The sequence below is a fragment of the Mus caroli genome, unplaced genomic scaffold (genome assembly GCF_978045245.1).
Source record: "Mus caroli unplaced genomic scaffold, Mus_caroli_1 scaffold_4, whole genome shotgun sequence".
In the NCBI taxonomy this organism is placed as follows: domain Eukaryota; kingdom Metazoa; phylum Chordata; class Mammalia; order Rodentia; family Muridae; genus Mus; species Mus caroli.
In genome coordinates, this window is record NW_028227259.1 from 150,692,626 (window position 1) to 150,713,032 (window position 20,407).

The following is a 20,407-nucleotide window of genomic DNA, read 5'->3' on the forward strand; positions in this document are numbered from 1 at the left end:
AGGAAATTCTTATGTGAGTGTCCAAATGCAGGTCTGAGGCATACACCAAGCCCCACATATCAGAATATGGAGTTGGTTTTCAGTATATCACCTGTTGAAAGAGTGTAGGGACCTGAGTTCAGATGCCCAGCATCCACGTAAACAATGGTATAGTCTGGCATAGGATACCCTATGTGCTGGGGTTCTGTTTGCTTTCAACTTGATACAAGGTAGGGGAAGCTGGGAAGAAGGAACATGACGAGAAAATGTCTCCCTCACATTGGCCTGTAAGCAACTCTGTGAAGCCTTCTCTTCATTAATCCTCTATGTGGGAAGGTCCAGGCTACTGAGGGCAGTGTCACCCATGGACTGGTGGTTTGGAGTGGACTGAGAAAGTTTGAGCAAGCCAGTAAGCAGCATAGTCCCACGGCCTTTGCTTCAGTTCCTGCCTTTGGTTTCTGCCCGAGTTTCTGGCTTGCCTTCCCTTCATGATGGACAGTAACCTGTCAGATGAGACCAATGCTGGCTTTTCCAGATTGCTTTTGGTCAGTGTTCTACGACAGCAATAGAAAAGGAAACTAAAACGCCCTCGGATCAGTCAGGTCCCCCTCGCTCAGTGCTCAGCCAGTTTTATACTTTGGTGAGCAGAGGACTCTGAGAGAGAGCAGAGCTCAGAGTAAACTAAGAGTAGAGTGGCTGAGGAAGAATCCTAATGTCAAATTCCTGCTTCCACCCAGGTGGATATGGGCATGAACACAAACGCACATGCATAACCATTCACAGATATAAACCACATGTACACACATACACATACATAAATCACATGAACACTCAAAAACACACACATAAACACAAACACACAAACCGTTTTAGGGGTTTACAGCTCAAAATTTCAGAGATTCCTCCATTATAGTTCAGGGCAGGAGCATAACAGCATCCAGGCAGGCATTGTGCAGGAGGAGCTGAGAATTCTACCTCTTCATCTGAAGGGTGCTAGCAGAATACTCACTTCCAGGGAGCTAGGATGAGGCTCTGAAAACCCACATCTACAGTGGCACACTTACTCCAACAAGGGCACACCTTCTAATAGTGCCACTCCCTGGGCCAAGCATATGGAAGCCATCACACACAAACACACACACACACACACACACACACACACACACACACACACACATGCACAGAGACAACTAGATCCCGGCCAATTTTGAGTCACAACTCAAGCAGTTTCTTACCAGCTGTGGTCAAGTGTGAGTAAGGAAGAAGGGTTGATGGATGTGAAAGCAGAGCACAGAAGTGTACAGAGAAATTAATTGTGGAATGCAGTGTTCACAGAGTCTCACTATGGAGTTCTGGCTGGCTTGGAGCTCCCCCTGCAGGTTGTCAGCTTGTGGTGCCCTTGATCTACAGATTCTTCCATTTAAATCCCTTAAATCAGTGGAGTTCAACCTGTGGCTCAAATGTGGTTTTGTATATATATACATTGTGATTAATATGAATGGCAATAGTAGAGTTATAAGATATCAATGAAAACAATATATGGCTAGGGTCACCACTGCAGCAAGCACCTTATTGAAGAGTCCCAACACCAGAAAGGTTGAGAACCAAGGCCCTCAATGGTGGGGTTACAGATGTGTACCATGATACTGAGAAAAACAAATTTGTTTATCCTTCTGGCAGGTGCTCTCCAGCCCAGGAGCTGCTTGGATCATTGGATGATTTGCCCCTGCAGATACATTTGTGGACACATGGGATAAAAGACTAGACAGAGAACATGGGCTCTACACAGAAAGGGAGAACATAAGGAAGGGGTAAATGAGAGAGTTGTGCCCAGCACCAGGCTCTGGGAAGACTTTGCAGTGAAGATGGCAACATTAAGTGGGTTGCTGACACATGTACAAGATCTTTCTCATCTGCCTCCTGAGACCTTTTAGTAATACAGATACTGCTCAACTTAGAACTGGAACAAGTTTCATTCTCCCCACTGTGCCCAAGGTTTTGGAAGTAGTTCAACCACTGGTGGGAAGGTGACCCTGACCTGGCTAGCTGCCTGCCAGGTAAAGAACACCATGATTGCTGTTCTTGTGAGTCTGTATCTAGGCTGTGCTGGGCTGTTTAGTGACGTGTCTGCCCTCAAGGTCTCCCTGCCCACTGACTCTTCTCCTATACTCCTATAACTAATGTCCACAAACTCGTTGGTTCATCCCATGGGGCTATGCTGTATGTGTGATGGTTTGCATGGGAAATGTGCTTTTGGCTCCTGTATTTGAAAACCTGGTCCCCAGTCTGCAAGACAGATATCAGAGAGTGTGGTCTCCCTTCCCCCACCTGCTTGAACCTGCTTGCTCAAGGGTGGAGCTTCCTGCTCATTCGTCCTGCCACACCCACTGCTGGACCCTGCCTCTTTGCTGCTTGGAGGCACACACGTTTTCGTCCTGCTACTGGACCCCGAGATTGTTTGGCGGGAAATCGGGTTCCCTCCCCCTTCCTTTATAACTGAGTGTCTGGAAATAGTAAAATTGAGCTTTGATCAGAATGTTGTCTTAGCTACATTTCTTTCTCTCGCCGCCTAGCCCCTCTTCTCTTCCAGGTTTCCAAAATGCCTTTCCAGGCTAGAACCCAGGCTGTGATCTGCTGGCCGGACACAACATTTGGCGCCCAACGTGGAGCTGAGAAACGGCAAAGGATTTTTGGAAGAGACACTGCTGGTTTGGAGCTCCATGGAATAATTAAAGGATAAAGGAAATTCATACCGGAGAAGGTATGGGCTAAGCTGAGACAGCGTTAAACCTGAGCACTGGTTCACTTAGGTTCAGCAGTGAAGCTTAAGAGGAGCTAGGCACAGGCGGTAGGCCGTGGCTCGCAAAAGCTACATTGTTAGGTGTGAGAAAGGAAAGGGTTTATTAAAAGGAAATTAATAATCAGGCGGATTGCCACAGTTATAAAAACTGCATCATGAGGGAGGAAATTGTCCCAAATAGCAGGAGTACTCTGCCCCCTTTTTGTGTCTTGTTTAATGTCTGGTGCACCAATCTGTTCTCGTGTTCAATTCATGTATATTCGTGTCCAGTCTGTATGAATGAATGTTCTATGTTTTATGTTGGATAATAAAGATGGTATAAAAAACTTTATCTGCAAGCCAAGAGCTGCCACGTGTTTCAGCCAAGAACCAGACATGTGGCAGGAGGGCCCCTGCTGGAAAAATGTTCGTTTTAAGAAAAAGCAGCGAGTGCACAGCCTCTTAGTTTCGGAGTAAAAATTCTGATAAATGGTTCATGATTAATGTGTTTGACAATGGTAAAGTGCTTTTTTATTCTATGATTGTAGCTACAAAAATTAATATTCTCTGATTGGTCTAAAATTAACTGCTTCATTTGGTTCTTCTTTATTGAAAATGTGTTCTGCATGTTTTCACATTCAGCTCATAAGTTGTTGGTTAAGATTAATAATTGTTACATTGCTATAGATGGTTAATGGTAAATTTGATAACTCAAGTTTAGAGTCCTTCCGACACGTGGCCTAAGGCAGCCCTAGAGGCTGGGTCTCTAAAGATATTTCTAGTTTAGATAATGATTAATGTGGTTCCTATTCTAAATAGTAAAATTTAAGATAAGATTTAAAGCAATGCCTCTTTATTAAAGCGTTAAAGCTTGCTTTAATAGGTATTCATAGGTATTAATTGACATCCAAACTTCGTAATATGATAGTAATGCTTCTAATATTGATTTTAAAGATGATAAATTGTTTTAAACTTAGGTTTTGCTTTCCCAAGGTTGTAGGTATTATCCTAACCTTGCACAAAAAACTTACAAATTATGGTTAAAACTGCCATTGTTCCATTGACTGCAGCTTGCAGTTTGATTGCAAATTTAAGATTGATGCTCAGATTAAAAAGTATTTTACCTTTGAGTCAATACAGGGCTCTGGGCAGCCCCAGAGCGGCTTGTGGCCTTTCTTTTGTTTTGCAAACAATGCCTGAAAAAGTTTTTCCCTGTGTTCAAAAAAATTTCTTTTTAACAGTGTTACAGATCTATTCAGATGTTTAAAATAATGCTTAAATTCAAAGATTTTTACTTCTAGTAAACTGGTAATCACTAGAAAATTTTGCCTCTAGGTATGGCTAATATAGCTTTACATTATGTAAGAAAAATGTTTATTGTTTCTGCTTCTATACAAGAAGCCAAAAGTTTTAATCTTTCACTATATATTGTTTCCTAAGTGGAAAGTATTTTATTAACTAATGCTTCTCAAGGGAAGTTTACCTTAAATCCTTGCTCTCACCCAAAAGATTCAGAGACAGTATCCTTTTATTACTTAGTGTTTTAGTTTACTACAAAAGGTTTTACAAAAAAATAAAGAAAGCTTTTATAATTGTTGTTAATTGGTAATTAAAAATTAGTTGTGCCCAAGACAATTCCTTGGCCAGAAAAAACATTATTGTAAAGTCATTTTTCTCATCCTCCCAGCCGATCGTTGGCCCACGTGGGCCCAACTAGCTGCTGTGGGGCGAAGTCTTAAGACACACAGTTACCCCTATTCCAGCACAAATAATCTAGTTGTGTGCTGCAGATGGTGTTTTAAAATGCTGAACAATCAAACCTTAATTTGTATATTAATAGTCAATGCTATATCTCTGAGCTCATAATTACTTAAAATTGTTCGTCCCTCAGATACTATTAATTCTCAAATTTACAATTGCTTATACATATTTCTAGTTAATAAATAAATAAATAAATTATGCACTTGTGACTCTTAATAACTTTTCAAGCTTTCTAGTTACAACCGTTCCTTAAGAAAAATGATTAAAAGTGCAGTTAGTCACTGCCCCTTTACAGCTAAGTATTTAAAATGTTTTGTCCAACAAGTTATTAATTCAAAAGGTTAGATGTTGTAAAATTTTAAACTTCAACCTCTTAAAAGACAAAAGAGAGAAATTGTATCCCCATATATACTATTTAGTGCATTTCCATGCACACTATTTAAATCATACCTTTATTTTCAAAATTTGAGATTAAAATGTCAAATTTAATAAATGCTTTTTAGTATCTTAAAAGGGTCTACTTATTGGCTTATAGATTGATCCTAAAACCGCTACCTTATTAGGAAAGTAAAAAACAGGTTCTCTCCACAGTACGCTACAGAAGCATATTAGTAATTCGTGTGCCGAGCTGACAGGTAAGTTAACTCAGTGTCCTAATTAAAAGGACTAAAAGATTAAATTCATGTTTTAGATCTATCCTTGCTTGTCATTTTTCCAGTTTAGACTAACTTCTAGCCTTTTAACTTTATGGCAATAGTACATCAGAGACTGTATATTCAGACTTAGTAAAATTAGTCATTTAATAGAGTCATAATGATTTTTCACTTTTCTTCAGTGTGACCAGCCATTCTAACTCAATCTTAGACTGGTCTAATATTCAGTCCAATTATTAGAGATTCCTATATTCTAAATTACCTAGCAAAGTTAATTCAGAGCATATCTCCCAAGGTCACCAAAGGCTCATCTTGCCTTCACCATATTTGTCCTAAACCTTTTGCAAACTGATATTAAAGGTCAGTCTGCAGCGGATCACCACTGGCATCCAGTTACTTCTAATTCTTATCCATTGATAAAATTAGAAAGACCCCCTAACTAACGAATGAAAGGATCCGGTTCTAATCTGGGGAAGGGGCTCGGTTTGTGTTTTTTCAAGAGATAGAGATAGAGCACGGTGGCTGCCAGAGAGATTAATTAGTCAGATAAACACACATTCCAAATCTTCTTATAAGTATCACCTTGAGGACTAAAATTCCTCTTTTGCTTAAAATTCAGCTGGAAACTGAAGCTCCTAGAAAAGCTGTTTTCCTGCTACTCTCTGAGCCAGCTCCCCCACCAGAGGCCTGAGACTAGTCTTAGCCTTACAATTTGCAACTGAATAAAGTACCTAGACTTCTCCAAAAAGAAAATTTGCATTGCTACTCTCTCATTGTCTAGATGTCTTTCTTTTTTCAAGTAGGTCAATCTACGTTCTCCAGCCGGACCTGCAGGCGTGCCTACCCTCCCCCAAAGAGCACGAAGGTGGCGACTGTTATCTTCCTTCCAAGGACATTCCAGCACTTGGCTTTCAGTCTGAGATAGAATTTAGATTTACCAAGAGAGCTAGGGAAGTAGAAATTTCTAATATTTACAGAAATTAGTTCTTATTTTGATAGATGGGCTTAGTCCCTTAGCTGGCCTCTGGCTTTTCACCCTTGCTGTTACTGCAAGGTGTCCTTAGTTCCTCAGGCTAATGGGAATAACAGGTATGAGGAGGAAAGACTTCCAGCTCCTAATTTAGCCACAATTCGTGGTGTTACTAATAACATAATTCTTGTCTAGGCCTTGCTAAATCTGAGGTTGACAAGTCTCCTATAGAGACTGCGCAGAACTCAGACCTGCGCGAACTGATTCGTGATCTTACGAATACAGTATGGCTACCGCTTGGCGCAGAAGATTACTGCGGGGGAAGGTAGGGCTTGACCGTTTCTGAGTTCCCTGTGCGACACACCTGATTTGAAGGAGGTTGGTATCTGATTCCAGCTAAAAACCAAAAATACCTAAGGCTCTGCCTCCCCTCCCCAAAAGATACCAAGAGCCACAGATGTGGGTCGTTATAAAACCCACGGGAGGAATCCGGTCAATGTCCACCCAAGCCAAGGTTAAAGGCCCACTCATCTACGGATGAGAAAATCATTTGATCACCTCAGTTAAGCGTTGCCTTATTAAACTTAATTAATAGGAGCGAGAGAGGTTGGAGACCGTACTGTCGTAAGGGCAAGCCCTTCACTGCCTCCCACCCAAATAAAAAAGCCAATTGGCCTTGTACTAAGGTCTTACCCCTTCTCCCTGTTTCCCTGCCTGTCATCCAAAATTGCGGAGGAATATCAACTCAGTGTTATTCTTTAGCCAGGGTTCCAACGCCCTACTTAAATTACAACCAGGAAGTTACCTATTCAGCACTAATTAGCATTATAAAGTCAGAGCCTACAGCCCAGCACTATTCTGTTGTTAGTGGTTTACTAGGATAATAAGGACAGTCTTAGCCAGATACAGTTTACCATTAGAAAAGTTAGGGAATCCCATGGATATAGGTTTTTTCTTTAGCCCTAAGAACTCAGGCAGAACTATTGCGCATAGATAATTTTTCTGCCTCAGGCCAGCCTTTTCTTTTTTAATTTTTTTTATTTTTTTGTTAACTAATGGGAGGAGATGTGGTCTCTCTTCCCCCACCTGCTTGAACCTGCTTGCTCAAGGGTGGAGCTTCCTGCTCATTCGTCCTGCCACACCCACTGCTGGACCCTGCCTCTTTGCTGCTTGGAGGCACACACGTTTTCGTCCTGCTACTGGACCCCGAGATTGTTTGGCGGGAAATCGGGTTCCCTCCCCCTTCCTTTATAACTGAGTATCTGGAAATAGTAAAATTGAGCTTTGATCAGAATGTTGTCTTAGCTACATTTCTTTCTCTCGCCGCCTAGCCCCTCTTCTCTTCCAGGTTTCCAAAATGCCTTTCCAGGCTAGAACCCAGGCTGTGATCTGCTGGCCGGACACAACAAGAGAGGAGCTCTTTGAGATGGTAGAATTTGTTTGCAGGTTACTGTTTTAGAGAGAAAGAAAGAAGGAAAGAAAGGAAGGAAGGAAGATGAAAGAAAAAAGAAAGGAAGAAAAGAAAGAAAGAAAGAAAGAAAGAAAGAAAGAAAGAAAGAAAGAAAGAAAGAGAGAGAGAGAGAGAGAGAGAGAGAGAGAGAGAGAGGGAGGGAGGGAGGGAGGGAGGGAGGGAGGGAGGGAGGGAGGAAGGAAGGAAGGAAGGAAGGAAGGAAGGAAGGGAGAAAGGAAGAAAGGAAGAAAGGAAGAAAGGAAGAAAGGAAGAAAGGAAGAAAGGAAGAAAGGAAGAAAGGAAGGAAGAAAGGAAGAAAGGAAGAAAGAAAGAAAGAGAGAGAGAGAGAGAGAGAGAGAGAGAGAGAGAGAGAGAGAGAGAGAGAAAGAAAGAAAGAAGAAAGAAAACTGTGTTGTGTAAGGGCTATCTGTTAAGGACCACAGATGCACAACAGCAAGAGTGGAACCCAACGTCACAGACGTCTTTGGGTAATTACATCCCATCTGTGTCAGTCCTTGGCTGTGTTAACTAGGAAAGCCTTCTCAAGATAGCTGGAAAGTGCAATGTGCAGGGTGGAGACAGTGTACAGTGGGATTCTGTTCTTTCCTTGCAAGGTTTTAGTAAGTTTGTCTTAGCCAATTTTTTTCTGTAAAGAGACACCATGACCAGGGCAACTTTTAAAAGAAAGCATTTAGCTTGGGGCTTGTTACAATTTCACAGGGTGAGTCCTTCACCACCATGTTGGGCAGCAGGTAGGCAGGCATGGCCCAGGATCAGTGGCCGAAAGCTACATCTGATCCATAAGGAGACGTCAGGGAGGGAGAGAGGTTGATGTGCCTAGCATGGGCCTCTGAGACCTCAAAGTTTACTCACATTGACACCCTTGCTCCAACAAGGACACACCTCTTAATCCTTCCCCAAACCATTTCATCAACTAGGGACCAAGTCATTCAAGTATAGGAGCCTATGGGGGCCATCATCACTCAAACCACCACACTCTCTGAACTCTAAAACAATATTGTGAAACATGAAGATGGGCTGGAGAGATGGCTTAATGGTTAGAAACCCTGGCAGGTCTTGTGGAGGACCTTGCTTTCACAACTAGCATCCACACTATGGCTCATAACCACCTGTTAACTCTAATACACAGGGGATCTGACGCCCTCTCCTGGCCCCTTTGGACACTGCCTGCACTTACTGCACTGACATATATGTAGACAAAGACCCCTGTCTTCCTCAGGCCTCTCTAAGGAACAGAACTGCTAGGATGAATACACACACACACACACACACACACACACACACCCATACCCACCCACAACCCCCCTCCCCCCACTGTCAAAAGCATAAACATTCATTAAAGAGCTCTATTATGGTGGTTCACAGGTAGTGGTCTAGCTAGCCCAACAGTGGCTGTCTTTTTATGGACAGACCAAGGATTTGGTGGCTGCATAGTCCACAAGACTGTTTGTTTCAGTCATCGCTATCTAGTGCTGAAGTCCGAGGCAATTCCTAGAGATTTGCTGGTCCTCAGTCTCCATTGAAATCCCAAAGCAGCAGCTAAGACCAGAGAGAGCAAGGGCAAGCAGGCAAAACCCAAAAGCTTCCTTCTTCCATGTCCTTTAGTGTGGGCTGCCACCAGAACAGGTGTGCTGGAGAGGTAAGGTGAGCATCCAACCCCAAATGATCCAATCAATAAAATCCCTAACTAGTGTCTGACTGCACTGGTGTTAATTGATTAGAGATGCAGTCACATTGACAACCCAGATTAGCTAACACATACACATACATACAAAAATATAAAATAATTATAAAAATAAAAACCCAAAACAGATTAAATGTGAAAAAATGGTATCACCCTCTAGGTGGAGACATGCCCTGTTTCTTCCCTTAAATGGTTTAGCCAGTTTGGTAGGTCAGAAATCTAGCTAGCACCTATAGGGACCCAGTTCACCAAAAGATAACGTACTTTTTTTTCTGTTTTTGTTTTGGTTTTTTTGTTTTGTTTTTTTTTTTTTTTGAGACAGGTTTCTCTGTATAGCCCTGGGTCCTCAAACTCACTCTGTAGACCAGCCTGGCCTCGAACTCAGAAATCTGCCTGCCTCTGCCTCCCGAGTGCTGGGATTAAAGGAGTGCATCACCATACCTGGTTTAGAGTTGTGTTTTTTTTTTCTCTCATCATTTTCATTATGATGTGGCCAGGTCCTTGGTTTGGTTTTAAAATCTTTGGGCTTCCTCTTTTTCTGAAGTTTCCTCTGCACCAAACAAACCCCTGCCTGCATCCCTAGTCAGGTTGACAAGGACAGGGCATGTTGACAAGTTGTCCTTTTCCTGTTCCCCACAGGGCAGTTGGAGGGTCCCCAAAGGAACACAGAATTCTCTGATTTAGGACAGTCCATCCTTAAGTTAGCTGCAATCCCCCCACATCAGTGAGGAGAGTGGAACCCCTCCAGCAGGGATGGCAACACAGGCAGGATTTGGGAGGCTTTTTATTATGTGCCTCTTGGAATCCACCAGCTGCTACTGATGGAGCAGGGATTCTCCAGCCTGGAGACATAGGAGTTAGATGCTCTGATAGGACTTGTTCATATTTGTCTACATTGTTTTTTTACATGAATTCGGGGGAATTAAGTTTCATTGTTGACAGTAGTACTAACATGAGCTCCTATTTCTGATCCAGTGTAGAGATGTTGCTGTGAGTTTTTGGCTGCACCGCTTCGTGCCCCCAGCGGATCTCAAGAATGCACCCAGGCGCTATCTCGGATCCTCAAATGGTTAATATTAAAATGCCTTGACTAGTTCAAAGGTTGGGCACTCCTAAACCTTCCCCTGCTACCCCAGGTTCAGTGGGGAAATGGCAAGGGACCCCCAACCCAAAAACTCACATGGCTGGTTGGCTTTATCTCCTGTTGCTCCTGCATTCCCTTCTTCTTCTCCCATCCTGGCGATTCTCTCTCCACCCTACCCTGACAACTCTAAGTGTCCCACCCCGTGCCCAGCCATTGGCCACTGGCTTCTTAACTGATAGATCAAAAACTAATTGGATACAAGAAACTTCAACATCTGGACTCGCAGATTGACAACCATTAGCACCAACCTCCAACACAGAGATGAAGGCTACCAAGGCAGCCCAACTACATCCTAGTGTAGCTGAGCCCCAGACCTTAGCACAACTGATTCCAAGATGGCAGTACCATCCAGGCCGTAAAGCTCAGCATATACACAGAGCCACCACCAACCTAAAACAAAGGCCTAATCCATCAAAGTCCAAAGTTCTGAGAAAGTCTCTGTACTCACCTTGCTTTTTTGACCTCTGTAATTCTACTTCTGGCTAACTGTTCTTGCTAACTGAAGTATGTCAAACCAAGATGTAGTTTTTGTCCTTTAAAGCTCAACCTGAGAAAGACTTGGGGATACACTGGGATACCAAATACCCAGTGTGGTCAACAGCCAAGCAATAGAGACTAAAACTCATTGGCCAAAATCCATATCTGAGCAGTCTTCTCTGGTGAATACTGAGGTGCCTAAATAATGCAATGGAACACTAAAATAGTCACTTCATCAGCTGTGGCTTCCAGGGCAGGCCACCAACTCACTCTTCTCAGATTGTCAATGGCACCACGATCTAAGATCTCACTGTTCCCTTTAGAGCAGACATGGTTAAACTTCTCCATGACAGTGAGAAGACAGCATGTTGCATTTCTGTAAGCTTGGAGAAGTGAGAGAGATCTGTGGAGCCGGCTTGAATCTTCCACCCACCAATGGCAGAGCCTGGTGAGAGCCTCTACCCATCCTCCATCACTGTGGTAGGATGGAGTTGCCCAGCCACACACCAAGCACCTTGAGTGACTTGGTGAGCTTCAAGGCTGCTTTGAAATTTATATTTCTGCAGATCCTCATAGGGTCACTGCCCTGTCTGAGACACCCTCGAGACAAGCACTTTGCTCTTCACTTCTGCCTCTGGATCTTCCCTCTCTGAACCTGGAGGGTGAGTCTGGCATTGCTCAAAGCAAGTTCCACAGTCAAGGTGACCAATGCAGTTCATGATGGTCTCAGTCTTAATGGAGTGTGTTCTACTCTGAGACTCCATCCTTTTTGTGAGAATTTGCAAACTTTGTCATAAACTGATTTTTTTTTTTTTTTTTTTTTTTTGCTCTTGAGAAAGGGTCTCACTGTGCAGTCCTGACTGGCCTGGGACTCTCTATGTAGATCTAGCTGGCCTCAAACTCATAGCAATTCCCCTGCCTATGCCTCCTGAGTGCTGGGGTTAAAGGCATTCACCACCATGGCCAGACATTTATTTGTTTGTTTTTTAATGTCTAGGAACTATTAAACAAAAGTCTCCATTTAATTCATAATTTTACACTCTTACTGGTTTTGTCAGAGTTCTGACTTTTATTCATTTCCCCCCAAAAATTCGTATTTGGCTTTCATGACTTCTTTCATATTTTTCCCTCATGTCCCTTATGTATTTTTTGCCTTTCTTTGTCTTCATTTTCTGTTCTTCTAAATGTTCCTCAGAGAGACTCCTACCTATCTCCTCAGTTTTTAGTCTTCTTCTCTCCTGACACAAGCCTTTAATATTTCCTACCAGCATGGCGTTCTCTGCACCCCAGTTGAATCCATCACAGTTTTAATGTGACCTACTATAAGGGTTTGCCTTCATGTATGTCTAAACACCACATTCGTGCAGTGCCCACAGAGGCCAGAAGAGGGCGACTGATCCTATGGAACCAGAGTTACAGCTGGGTGTGAGCTGCTGTGTGGGTGCTGGGAATGGAACCTGGGTCCTCTACAAGAGCAACAGTCCTTTTGAGTCGTCTCTACACATGAAATAATAATAACAACAACAATAACAATCCACTAATAAATAACCAACAAACAATTATTAATTGATAATAATTAATCAATATTTAACAACAATTTATAATTAACTTTTGGCTCACAATTAAGTATTAACTAACATTAATAAATAACTATTGGTTAATGATTAATCATCTACTAACTGTTAATTAACTATCAATTATTAATTACATGTGTTAATTAAATTTTAACAGCCACCGTAATAGGTCGTTATTAATTAAAATTGCTGATTAAAATCATTAATTTATTCATTGATTATTAATCAATTAATAATTATACTTGATCATTAATTATCAATATTGTTAACGATGATTGATAACTAACAACAATTAATAATTAACTATTGGCTAACAATTAAGTATTACTTAACATTAAGTTTTAAGTAATAATTATTAGTTAACATTACTAAATAATTGTTGGTTAACAATTAATCATCTGCTATTAATTAACAATCAATCAGTTATTAATTTACAGCTGATAATTTATTAATATCAATCATTTTAGATGCTTGTTAAGCATCAATTAATAGCTATTTGCTATTAATTGATTTTATTAATTATTGTTTGATTTAATTGGTCATTCTTAATTAATGTTCAATAATTGTTTACTTTGTGACTTCTATGAGGGTTATTTTATTTTCTCAGACTCTCTTTGGGGAACTAATGCTTCACTTCCAAGCAGGCGAGAAGGCTCTGGGTTTTGTCACTGATTACCCTTTAGTAAGAAAATCCATCTATCTGTGTGGCTTTCATCCTTGGAAACTTTTGAGACTTCAGTGTATGATGAAATGCATCAGCAGGCCTCAGAGTGATCTGTTACTGCTATGTCCATTAGGAACCATGTGCCGATGACTTAGAATAATTTCTATGTATCAAGTAATTTGACGCATCTCTGTCTCGCTAAGGTCTCAGAAAAAAAGGAGACAAAAGAGTCCCACGGTGATGCTAATTTGTCTTTCCCCCCTTTTTATTCCACAAATATTTTCCTTTTCTACTTTGACACTATATTCCGTTGTGAATATAATGAAATCATTTTAGGACAAGCATGAGGAGGCTCTGGTGGGTTTTGTGGGAGGCGAGCATGCTGTCTCTTTCCCGCGGCCTGCTGACTCGGTGGGGAGATGCTTCTGCATATTCTGGTAACTGCTGCTGGGGCAAAGGGCTCCTCCCTGTCAACAAGCTGTACAGACAACCACAAAGATCATTTGTTTTAGAGCCAAATATGAGTGACCAGGGCCTAGGCACATTAGGTTATAAAAAAAATACCATGTTACAATATTGAAACAGTTTGGTGACAGTTGTATAGTAACAGGACAAAGAAAGTAATAGATGAAGGATATGTTGGTAACACATTGGTGGGAACATCTGATAGCTGGGCAGCAGCAAGGGTAGGGACGCTTTGCTATAGGCCTCATAGGTTATTTGATGGCTTTGGGTTGGTAGATTTCATAACCTGCAGATCCCTTGAGAGTTGAAGGTTCTAGTGTCCCTGTCTCAGAAGACACAGATTTGCCAGACGTCAAACCCCTATGCACAGAGAAGTGTGACTTGAGTTGAGGTTTGATCTTTTGATAAGCCCTCCTGCAACACCTCTAAGCCCTGCTTCTACCGAAATCAAATGATGCCCACATGAACTGTGGGGATGGTGGCCTCCCTCCCAGAAGCACGGGTAGGCACCTGCTTCTGCTTGTGGGGGGCATCAAACCTCATGGACTTACCCGAGTTCTGAATAAAAGAGAGACACAGTTAACTCCAGAAATACCTACGTATCTCTGCCGCATGTGTCCAGGTGCCGAAGGAGTCCAGGAGAATGTTACAGACAGTTTTGAGCTGTCCAACTCGGATGCTGGAAACCAAACTCAGACTCTCAGGAAGAGCAGCAAATGTTCTAAACAGCTGAGCCCTTTCTCTCCAGCCCCTCAAAAAATTTATTACAAATTAAAACAGAGAATTTTGCTTAACAGCTCCTGGACATTAAAAAAGAAAAACAGTCTGGGCGAGCATGGTGGCACATGCCTTTAATCCCAGCATTCAGGAAGCAGAGACAGGGATCCAGAGTGGGCAGACACCCATGCTATAGGGCACGTGTGGAAATCAGAGAAGAACTTGCAGTTCTCAGCTCTCTTCTTCCATCATGAGGGTTGCAGGGATCAAACTCAGACTGCCTGTCAGGTTTAGCAACAAGTACCCTTACTAGCTGAGAAATCTCACTGGCTGCAGGATGTTTTTTTAATTATTTACTTTACATCCTGCTCACTGCTGCCCTCCTGGTCACCCCCTCCCACAATCCTTTCCCCTTCCCTTCTCCTCTGAGATGGTGGGGGGCCCTATGGGTATCCCACACACACACATGGCACTTCAAGTCTCTGAGAGGCTCAGCACTTTCTCTCCCACTGAGGCCAGACAAGGCCTCAGATAGAAGACCATATCCCACGTACAGGCAACAGCCTTTCAGATAGCTCCCTTTCCATTTGTTTGGGACCCACATGAAGACCAAGCTGCACATCAGCTACATACGAGCAGGGATGGCTATGTCGGGCCTGTGTATGTTCTTTGGTTTGTGGTTCAGGCTCTGAGAGCCCCAAGGGTCCAGGTTAGTTGGTTCTGTTGGTCTTCCTGTGTATTTTCCATCCACTTAGGGACTGCCTTCCTTCCTCTTATTCTTCCATTAGAGTTTCCAAACTCCATCCACTGTTTGGCTGTGGGTGTCTACATCTGTGTGACTCGGTTGGTGGCTGGAGCCTCTCAGAGGACAGCCATGCTAGATTCTTGCCCACAAGCATAACAGAGAATCGCTAAGAGTCAGGGATTAGGTCTTGTCCATGGGATGGGTCTCAAGTTGAGCTGGTTATTGATTGGCCATTCCCTCCATCCCCCAATCCCTGCATTTCTTGTAGAAAGAATACGTTTTGGGTGGAAAGTGGAAATATTCTTAAACTGAGATCAATTCTCAGAGGAGAAAATCAGAATTCATTTTCTGGAGTACAAGAAAATATTATTCATTTGCTGCTTCACCTGTGGCATGGGTCACATAAATCTTTGCACAGATTTCCATTCATGTAAATTGATTTCTGGAGCTGGGGTTGCTGCTTGGAGCTAGAGGGCCTATCTAGCTTGGCTCAAAATCCTCCTGGTTTAGGAAAGAAACAGGAAACTAAATCAACTAAGAAGGGACCTGTAAAATGCAAGTGTTTGAGCTGGTGAGTGGGGAAAGGAACTTTATGGAAACATAATGACCCTGTTATCTGAAGAGCTCTGGGGATGAAAGGAGACAGCCAGTTCCTGACCTTAACCAGTGTGCTATGATGGGTGTGCCTGTACACACAGACACACAAACAGAGACATAGACACACACACATACACACAAACACACAGACACACACACACATAGACACACACAGACACACACACAGACACACACACAAACACACACAGACACACACACACAGACACACATACACAGAAACACACAAATGTAATAATACATAATACAAATCAAATAATAAATTAAAATATTTACAATTGCTTATACAAAACAATTCTAATCAGGTTCTTGTAACAATGTAACAAAATGTACACTGCCTTCTTAAGGCTTCTTCCTTATTTTCTTATTGTTTTCATTGTTTGTTTGCTTGATTTTTTGCCAAAGGGTTTCTCTTTGTTTGTTTGTTTGTTTGTTTGTTTGTTTGTTTTTTGCCAAAGGGTTTCTTTTTGTGGCCCGAGCTGTCCTGGAACTCACTCTGTAGACCAGCTTGCCTTAAACTCACAAAGATCCGCCTATCTCTGCTTCTCAAACGCTGCAGTTAAAGGTGTGTGCCACCACCTCCTGGCAGTGTTCCCAGATTTAATGATGCTTTCTTTCTGCTGTTAAACCAAAGGTCTGGCTTTTTGCCTTTTTCTTGTTTTGAGAGACTGAACCCAGCGTCTTGCACATAATAGGAGAGCCCTTGCCCTAAACTCTTCCCACTTTTTCTTAGGCCCTCCTGGTCTGGGGCCACCTTAGCCAGGATACAAATGGTTCTGGGCTAACAGCACTGCTTCCAATTCTAGCCTCCCACACATCCCTCCCTCCCTGTTCTACAGACCTTCCCTGTCATGTGACCCTCCCGGGTCCTTGGCCACTGCTCTTTCCTGGAATCGGATACTAAATGAAAAGCTGCCTCTGACACCTGGCACAGGTGGTGAGGGGTTGAATCCACTTAGGGTCTCCATCAACACGTAACGGGTGTGTTTGCAATCAACATTGCCAGAAGCCTGCTTGGATTTAAAGAGCCACAATGAAGATCTTAAATCCGGGAATAAAGTTGTCTCAGAGGTTGATTGACAGGGCATAAGGGACCCTGGAGTCTCCCCAGGGAGCCAGCTTGAGCCCAGTCCAATTCTGCATCCCACATATCAGAATAAGCAGCTCTGGGCACAGCTTATGAGCACAAAGACGGATGCCTACCCTGAAGCAGGAACAAGTGGCCCTGGCCCTCAGCCCAGAATGATCACCAGGAATGGCTCCAGGAATGGTTGTGGCTCATTTTACTTTCTACAAATTAATTCGATTTAAAGGAAGAATGGAAGGCAAAAGCTATTATTTTTAAAGGGCCACAGTGAAACTTCCAGAGTTACAGTTATCCTCCAAAGTGACAATTGCTCCAGATTTGTCTATTGCACGGATTTGACATCTCTGAATGTTAAATTTTTCTTAAAACAGACGGAGTATCTAACTTCAAGCTGGTAGAATGATAAGGGAGACCAAGAGGCAGAAATCAGGCTTCCAAAAAAATATATTGCTGGCTTTACTGTAAAAAATAATCTCTTGGGGCTTAGAGAGATTGTTCAGATGATAACAACACTGGCTGCTCTTCTCAAGGAAGAGACTGTCCCCAGTACCCACATGGTGGCTCATATCATCTGAAATTCCAATTCCAGAGGATATGATGCCTCCTTCTGGCCTTTGTGGGCACTGCTTGCACATGGTGCACAGATATACATTACAGATAAACCACTCATATCCATAAAACCATTTTTTTAATCTCTTAGAGATGTCTCCATGAAATATTTCATAGCCGGGCGTGGTGGCACACGCCTTTAATCCCAGCACTTGGGAGGCAGAGGCAGGCAGATTTCTGAGTTCGAGGCCAGCCTGGTCTACAAAGTGAGTTCCAGGACAGCCAGGGGTATACAGAGAAACCCTGTCTCGAAAAACTGAAAAAAAAAATATTTCGTTTATACCTAGATATGTTCTTCCCAGTGCAGCAGCTTGCAGCCTGGTGTGGCTTTTAAATGTAAGTGGGTTAAAATCAAGTACAAATAAAGATGACGACGTTCCTCAACTGTTCCAATTGGTCTTCAAATGATCAGTAGCTACAGCAGGTAAGGTGTACGCCGGCAAGTTTCATCGGGAAGGCCTTCTGTTTCCTAGGTGATCAATAAGCAGAAAGTAAAGCTGGCCAAGCTTTTTTTTTTTTATTTTAAGAATTTATTTATGTGCATTAGTGTTTTGCCTGCATGTATGTCTGTACAAGGGTGCCAGATCCCCTGGAACTGGAGTTACAGAAAATTGTGAGCTGCCATGTGGGTGCTGGGAACAGAACTCAGGACCTCTGGAAGGGCAGCCAGTGCTGTTAACTGCTGAGCCATCTCTCCAGCCCCTGATCAACGTTTCAAATGAGTCATCTCGTTTTGACCACTCTAGACTAAGCATTTTCTAGCTAAAGTTATAGATCCAAAATATTCACGAACATGTCATGAAAAAAATCACTAATTATTAAATGATCTCTTTTGAAAAATAAAACATAAAAATGCAAGTTTGGGAAAGCTGAGTGTGTGCTGCCTACATTCTGGAATCTGATACTACCCTTCTAATCGTATTTCATTTTTTCTTGCACGAAACGCAATCTCTATTTTACACACCCTCAATAGTTTTTCATTACCAAAGGTAAGTGAGAGCACACACACATGTGCACACATGGATGCATGCACAGACATACATTCATAATACATATATGAGGCATACATGTACATATGCATATGCAGACACGCCCATATGCACATATATACACATACACAGAATCACATGCACGCACACATGTTTACACATACATGCATATATATATGCAGATATACATGTAACATGCCTATGCACAGACTCACTTATATACATATATACATATACACAGACACACAGACACACATGCATGCCCACACATATTCATACACATGTGCACACACATAGACACACTTCATCTGTAGCCAATTGGTCCTGGACCGTACTGCTATTGTTGAGTTGGGGCTGCCTTTGGAGAGACCCCCTCGTCCTTCTATATCCGTCTTTGGTCCTTATCTGTGATGGGAAAGCATATCAATACGTACCTCCTGGAGTTGCTGAAATGATTCCCTGAGATCTGGGCATTTCACTCAAGGATAAATGGGAGCAATATTAGTAATTGACAAGCCTTGGGGTAGGGGGTGGAATGAGAACAGTTGCAATGCACATTACTGCGCATTTACCATGGAAAGCAACATCCCAGCAGAAATGTGTAATTCCGGTGCTTCTGGACTTAGAACAGGGATATGACTAATTAAAAAGGGGGAGTGGATATACTGGACCCACCTGACCTATCACCTGTCTGTACTGTGCATATTAAACATTTATCATGTCTTGTCTCACCTAAGATTGAGATGGGTTCATGGAGTCATGCTCAGTTTAGCAAATCGGAACTCGCCAGCTCAGAGAGGAAAATGCCACTTGGGCAGGAGGCAAAGCAACAGCAGTGAGTTTAAGTCCTGGGCTCCAAGCCCATCTCTGGGATGGCTTCACATCTTAGAATGCACATCTGAGCTGCTCATGTTAGGAGAGCAGGGAGAAAGCCCAGTCACCGCCTCTGCGGCTGAGACCAAAAACTCACAGAAAGAGAGCAGCTTCAATAATAACCATTTTGAATACTTGGAACACCGCCTCTTGACATCTTAAAGGAAGCTGTGTCCGACACAGTATCATGATCTGAAGGATGAAAAGGCTTACTGAAAGCACCAGGCTTCAAAGCTGAGCCGCAATGGGTACACACCAGCTGGCTGTACAACCCAGCAAAGCTTTGCCTTGGGTCTGCTCACTGTTGCTGCATAGTGTGCTTTCTGGACTATGAGTCACAAGGCCGAGAGGCTGGAGTGAAGGTTGGTGAGATGGTACAGATCTAGATCTTCCAGGACTTGGTGTAAAGTTCTCTTGATGCAGGCTTGCCAAGGTGTACCCCACCACCACCAAAAAAATCATTATGAAGCTACATGTCCACACCCGAGCACATGTGTGCATTCGCATGTATGCCATCTCAGGACTAGGGAAGGCAGGTGTGGATGGACAGAAGATGTTGGACGAAGTCAGACTAGAATGCCCAGCTACTCACAGACAGCGGGAATGGAAAAAGACTAGACTCTGCAGTGCCAGTGGATTTCATTGCCAAGTTGCATTCTATCTGAGGGACATCAGACATCAGGTGACAGTGGCTCAGAGCTCACGGCAGCTGGAGTTCAGCTGAGGTTGATGAGTTAGCAACACCCTGCAAATGGTGACTAGTGTGAGCAGAAATCTACAAGCTGATATCAGGACATCACATTCATTTCCAAGGGCTGCTTGGCACCGAAGTAGCAGAGTGACTGCAGAAGTTCCCTAGAGTACAGAGACGTTAATGTCACCAGCAACCTCGTATGATACTGGGATTTAGTCCTTAGACTAGTGCACATCAGAAACACATGGGTCATAGGGCTCCACTCTCTGAGTTTTAAGCAGTAAGTCTGGGGTCGGTCTGTAGTATCACTGGAGTATGTCCCTGTGAAATGGTGATGGTGATGGTGGTGGTGGTGGTGGTGGTGGTGGTGGTGGTGGTGGTGGTGATGGTGGTGGTAGTCATGGGCCACCCTCAAAGAGCCACTGTTCAGGACAACACTAAGTAACTCATGGTTCTC